Source organism: Zingiber officinale, chromosome 8B (genome assembly GCF_018446385.1).
Source record: "Zingiber officinale cultivar Zhangliang chromosome 8B, Zo_v1.1, whole genome shotgun sequence".
Lineage (NCBI taxonomy): Eukaryota > Viridiplantae > Streptophyta > Magnoliopsida > Zingiberales > Zingiberaceae > Zingiber > Zingiber officinale.
Window position 1 is genome coordinate 93,021,658 of NC_056001.1, and position 6,539 is coordinate 93,028,196.

Consider the following 6,539-nt stretch of genomic DNA (forward strand, 5'->3'; position numbering starts at 1 on the left):
TGTCCGACTTCTTCTTCTTCTTGAGAGTCTCGAGCACCGCAAAGACGTTGGTGCTATTGATCTTCAGCGACGCATCGTCCCTCCTGCTTCCACCTCCGACCATCTCTCCCAATCGATGCACCAAGACAAATCCAGCCTACACTTGTGATATCGGCCTCAAACCTAACCCAGTGCTCCGGAAAAGAGCCAAAACACACAAATCGATGCACAAAACAAATGCGAACTAGCTAGAGACAATAAAAAGGATATGTTTACATAGCCTTGAAACAAAATTTGGAATCCAGGAAGGTGATCCTCGAAAAAAGAAGATCAAAAACTTGGAATTTGATGGAGTAAGCGCCGTTGAAGGTGCCTTCTGGGAAGGGCATCTCGAGGAACTTGCCGCAGACGACTTCGCAGTGCCCCTTGAGGCTGGCCTTGCGATTGTGCGGCGGGCACGGGCGACCTGGTACTCGTTGATGGTGATGCCGACGACGTCGGCGCCAGAGTGGGCAGCAATGGCACGCATCGGGTCGCTGACACCGCATCCCACGTCAACGATCCTTTGGCCCGGCCGAGCGGCGATGAGATCAGCTGCGGGCTCCTTGTGGATGCGTGTGGCTTCCCTGTGGGAGCGGTCGGGAAGTGAGGGTGAGAAGTGGAAGGACTGCCCCCATCCCCACTCGTAGATGTCTGTGACAAGGTTGTAGAAGGTGTCAACGAAGGCAAGGACATTGTCATCATCGGACGCGACGACAATGCCCTCCTTGGAGCGGAGAAAGAAGGACCAGTACTGCTTGTACTTGTCCTGCACCTTATTTCGCGTGATCGATCCCATCATAAGGTTCACTGCCCGTTTTCCTTTCACTTCCGCCGAGCCCATCACCCACACAAACTAGTAGACCGCGACAGCGCCAACGACTGTCGTCGTGCACATCGCCGTCGAGAAATCCATTGCTCGTCTTTCAAATGGTAACTCCTAAAAGGAGGATGCGGAGGATTAGGGTTCGATTTATGGTAGGCGAGGAGAAGCCCAAAAGAAAGCGCGCTAAGAAAGTCCGCCGGAATTTTGGTTCATAGACACCGGGTTTTAAAAATTGTGGTTAAAATCGGTGTCTATTAACGAAAAAAAGGCACTCATAGACATCGGCTAAAAAACCGATGTCTATGAGCGAAAATATTTGCTCATAGACATCGATTTTTGGAAAACCGGTGTAAATTACTCAAAGACATTGGTTTTTACTTAAAACTGTTATTGTTCCACCGATGTCTATGAGGGTTTTTCTTGTAGTGATATATACATATATTAAAGAAAATTTTCTTTTTTCTAAAATCCGATAACTCTTTTTGTTGATATTAGGAGGAGACTAGATAGATATTTAATCTATTTTTTTAATTATATATACATATTTTAATAGGATATTAATTTTAATATGCTTTTTTAATGATAATAATTGGATAGAGAGAAGAAAAGTTATAAATATAGAAGATATCTAATCCTTTAATTGGTATAAGTATACTCATCGGATATCCTATACCTGATGAGTATGAGGACGGAAGATATAAAATCTAATCTGAACTTGACTCATTATCATTCCTATTAAACCTACCTATTCCTATTCCAATCTACCTAGTATGCATCAACAAATTCAATAGGCTTGTAGGGTCTAATAGCATCATCTAGACTAAACAAACCACTGAGATCAAGTGACTCGTATACCTATCTAGTTATCCAAATTAAGATAACCAACTCATTCAACCTTACTCTAACTAAACTACATAGCCATTAAACACATTAGTCAATCCAAGGCAGGTCAAGCTCAACAATTAATTTATTCGACATGCAACCCAACCGAATAGTTTGTGTATATAATATAAGATTAAGTGAATGTTATCCAAAAAATAAATAAATAAATAAATAAATAAAATTAATCTTTTGAAATGATTATTTAAATTTGACATAATTTATTTTTAATGAGCTTGAACTTATTTGAAATTTAGCTTGTTTAGATATAATCAAGTTCTCAATTTAAATTTGGACTTAAGCTTGACTCGAGCTTGGTTCGTTTAAATGTTATCGAGCTCTCAATTCAAACTTGTTTGATTGGTTATTAAACTTGATAATTTTAATTTATCATTTTATTTTATTTTATTATTTATTTAGCATATTGAAAAAAGTTTTATTAATGAATATAGTTCATGAACATTGTTGATACGGTGCATGTTTTGTGGGGTCGATAGGATGATGTGGTTATGAGTCAAGGCCACAGGAGGGTCAGAAGTCAAGCTGACCTAGAGGACAGGAAGGTCAGAAGTCAAGCCTCCATGGCCGGTCAACAATCAAGCTGATGTGGAGGTCAGGAAGGTCAGAAGTCAAGCTGACGTGGAGGTCAGGAAGGTCAGAAGTCAATCCTCCGTGGTCGGTCAGTGGTCAAGTTGACATGGACAGCAAGGAGGTCAAAAGTCCCGCTTACGTGGCCAAAGTCAAAGTCTCAACGGGCAAGGTGATCAAAGGAGCGAATTATAGGACCAGCCCCGATAGTGGGTCATAAATGGGCCCACGGGCCAGGTATAGCTAAGGACGGAGACTACCAACAAATGGGTCTGGCACAGACCCAGCATACAAATCGGGACATAGCGTTCAGGTCGGGACATCCAAGCCAAGGAGTAAAGGTCTGACATAGACCCAGCGTGCAGGTCGGGGCATCCAAGCCAAGGATCACAGGTCTGGTTACAGACCTGGCGTTCAGGTCGGAAATAACGTTCAGGTCGGGACATCCAAACCAAGGAGTAAAGGTCTGGCATAGACCCAGCGTGCAGGTCGGGACATCCAAGCCAAGGATCACAGGTCTGGTTACAGACCTGACGTTCAGGTCGGGACATCCAAGCCAAGGATCGCAGGTCTAGTTACAGACCTGGCGTTCAGGTCGGGACATAGCGTTCAGGTCGGGACATCCAAGCCAAGGATCACAGGTCTGGTTACAGACCTGGCGTTCAGGTCGGGATATAGCGTTCAGGTCGGGACATCCAAGCCAAGGATCACAGGTCTGGTTACAGACCCGGCGTTTAGGTTGGGGTATAACGTTCAGGTAGGGACATTCAAGCCAAGGATCACAGGTCTGGTTACAGACCTGGCGTGCAGGTCGGTACATCCAAGTCAAGGAGCAGAAGTCCGGACAGACCCAGCGTGCAGGTCAGGACGTACAAGGTATGGATAGTCGTGAGCAGGAGACAGGTCTAGATACAGACCCAGAGTGTAGATCGAGATGTGCATATCGGAGATAGCGGATGACAAAGGCAGGTCTGGATACGAGCTTAACACAGATCGGGGCACACAAGTCAAGGGCAACAGTATATAAAAGCAGGGCGAGTCCAGATCTCGGATCGCAGGCTCGTCGGTCAGACACTACAGGATAAATCAGCCAAAGAATCGTAACCGCTTGTTAGAGAGAATAATCAAGGTGTCAGGGAATATGCCAACAGTCGGGACTCAATACACCTTCGGTTTTGCCGCCAGCCTATTTGGAGGAGCCATGTGTCAATCACCGCCAGACAAAGCCTGACAACCGACATTTCCTGACACCCGTCACACCCAGAAACTTTCGTTGCAGTATAAAAAGGGATGTCTTGTTCCTTATGCAGGTACGCTCACTCATCATTTTTTCACTAGTCTATACTTTTCGTCCTTTCTCTGTGATTTTTGGGGAAAAAGTACCTAACTTGAGCATCAGAGGGTCTGACTGATGTGCGTAGATTATATACTCTTTTATGCATACTTTGACGCTCATCTACTTGTATTTCATTGGCATAATCTATGTTTATTACACCCTATTTCATTAGAATGTCATACTTTCATTATATTCTGTTCGGAGATCTACTCTTTGCTTATTTTGATTGACAGGACGTGATTTGGAGTAAAAACAGAGTTTAAATGAAGTCTAGAGCTTCCAGAGTGACATGGGCATGCAAAACTATGTTTTCTTCATGTTCTGGCCGTGTAGAACTCACATGGGCGTGTTAAGGCCGTGTAGGGGTCATGTTGGGGCCGTGTGAATCTCACACGGCCGTGCGAAGGCCGTGTGAACCTCACACGGCCGTGTGAAGGCCGTGTGCACTACAGACTGAAACTAAAACGGCCATAACTTTGTGCTCGGTTGGAGATTTGGGCTGTTCTTTATACCGACTTATAGATAACTTCAAGATCTACAACTTTGATGAAGACTTCAACGGGAGAAAACCCCATCTTGGTGGCCTAAAAGATGTTGCAATAAAACATAACTATTCAAAGCTAAGACAAAGGGTGTGCAAGGGCCATGCAAGGGGGTGTGAGCTGCACACGACCATGTATGGCATCTAGTGCTGAAACCTTACATGGCCGTGTAAATCTACACGGCCATGTGAGGTTTCAAGAGGCCAAGCAGGACATGGCCGTGTGGATCTACACGGCCATGTGAGGTTTCCAGAGGCTAAGCAGGTGGTGGCCGTGTGCACCACACGGCCGTGTAGCATTTCCAGAGAGCAGAAGGGTTCTGGCCGTGTGGAGTCACACGGCCGTGCAGGTTTGGCAGAGAGGGAACTGGACATGGCCGTGTGAATCTCACACGGTCGTGTCACGGGGCCGTGTGGCGCCCGATTCCCTCCTCTATTTAAACCCTTCTTCATGAATTAAAAGGGGATCTCTCCCCCTTTGGGAGAAAGCAAGATTAGGTGGTTTCCTCCCATTCTTGGGAGGATTTCTGGGCGATTCTAAGGGAGATCTCGACGATTTCGACTCCGGAGCGAGGATTGGATCCGAAGACAAGGCTTCTTCGTAGATAAGTTTTCTCTTTTCCCCTCTTCTTGTTTTCTTGGATTGGGGATTCAAGGAATGCTTGTAATCTCTATTCTTTCGGGTTTTCTTCCTCGATTCATGGAGTAGATCTTGTATTCTAGGATTAAGGGAGTATTTGTATGATGGATTGATGTAATCTCTTATGGATTGGCCATTTTCTTGTTTCAATGACATTATCTTGCTTGTATCAATTAGATCTTGAATGATTGATGGTGGTTTGTGCTTAATTCTCATTCTTGATTGATTGTTTGGATTTCTTATGATCTTGGTAAGGATAAACTCTCACTCGATCATCCGAGGGATCCACGTGACAGGTGCAAGCCCGTGTAAGGACGTTTGAGAGATAATCTTGAAGAGGAAATAGGAATATTCAAGAGAGTAGGATGGATTCTATGATTAGCTTCTTGTATCTTTATAGGTTAATAAGGTGTGGGCTTCTATGTTGATATCCGAGGAAGGCATAGTAATAGGTGCGCTTCTGTGTAAGGACAACGTAGGTTCATGTCTAATTAATCCTATTTAGATGCATTTCTCAGTCCTTAGCCGGTTGTCTATTGCAAGAGGGAACCGGCAACTTTCTACATGCTTGGCAATTGAGGAATAAGAATTGGTGAACCATTTACATTCAAGAAATCTTACAAAGAAACTGAAACTCCTAGAATCTCCCTTTATCATAACCCAAAACACTAAACTCTTGTTTGTTGATCTCTAATATTAGATTTGTTTACCTTTACTTTGCTTTTGAAACGATTGGATAGTTGTTTAGCTAATTTCCATTGAGACATTTCTAGTGCTTATTCCAGTCCCTGTGGATACGATAATCTTTTATATTACTTGCGACATTTCCGTACACTTGCGGAGCGTAACAAGTTTTTGGCGCCGTTGCCGGGGACTGCGCTATAACATTAGGAATTATCAATTGAGTTAGACTAAACATAACTTTTCTTTTTTTCTTTTGATTTGCATAGTTATAACTAATTGTTAGAATTCTATTTTCGTAAGTTTTTCCTTTCTTGAATAACATTCTTGACAACTCTTTTTGTTGGAATTCTAATTCTAATTCTAACTTTGCATTCTTGATTTCTAGTACTCTAATCTAACTTTTCTCTGTTTTCTCTTTTGATCTTGTTTCTTTCTTCTTTTCTTTTGTAAACATATCTTGAAATTTTTAGCATATGAATTATTCTTGACATTTTTCTTTTTTCTTTTATCTTTTCTTTCTTGTTTTCATTATGCACTTTCTTTCTTGCAATTTAAATTCTGCATTTGCTTTCTTGCTTTTCATATTGCATTTTATTTCTTGTTTTTGATTCTTGATAATTTTCTTTTTCTTCTTGAATATCCATGAGCACTAACATGTCAAGCAGGACCATGAGAAATTTTTCTACACCCTTTTCTGCAAGATTTTTATCTCCCATTGTGCAACCTCAAATTGAAGTAGAAAGTTTCCAACTAGACCCAGAGATAATTTTCATGATACAAGGTCACAAATTTGGAGGAGAAGTATCAGAAAGTCCTTATCTGCATCTTGAAACATTTTTAGAGATTGGTGATTTGGTGAAATGTGAAGGAGTATCAGCAAATGCAGTTCGATTGATGATATTTCTTTTCAGTATCAAGGATAAAGCAAGGACTTGGCTATATTCTCTCTGTCCTCAAAGCATCACAAGTTGGGAACAATTGGAGAAGCAATTTCCGAATCATTTTTTCCCTCCAAGTAGAACGGTGT

General features: G+C 42.5%; 1 pseudogene; it reads right to left on the reverse strand.

Annotated features, from left to right (window-relative positions):
- Positions 1-251: 251 nt before the first annotated feature.
- On the reverse strand, positions 252-934 carry LOC122014042 (annotated as a pseudogene).
- Between the last annotated feature and the right edge of the window lie 5,605 nt (positions 935-6,539).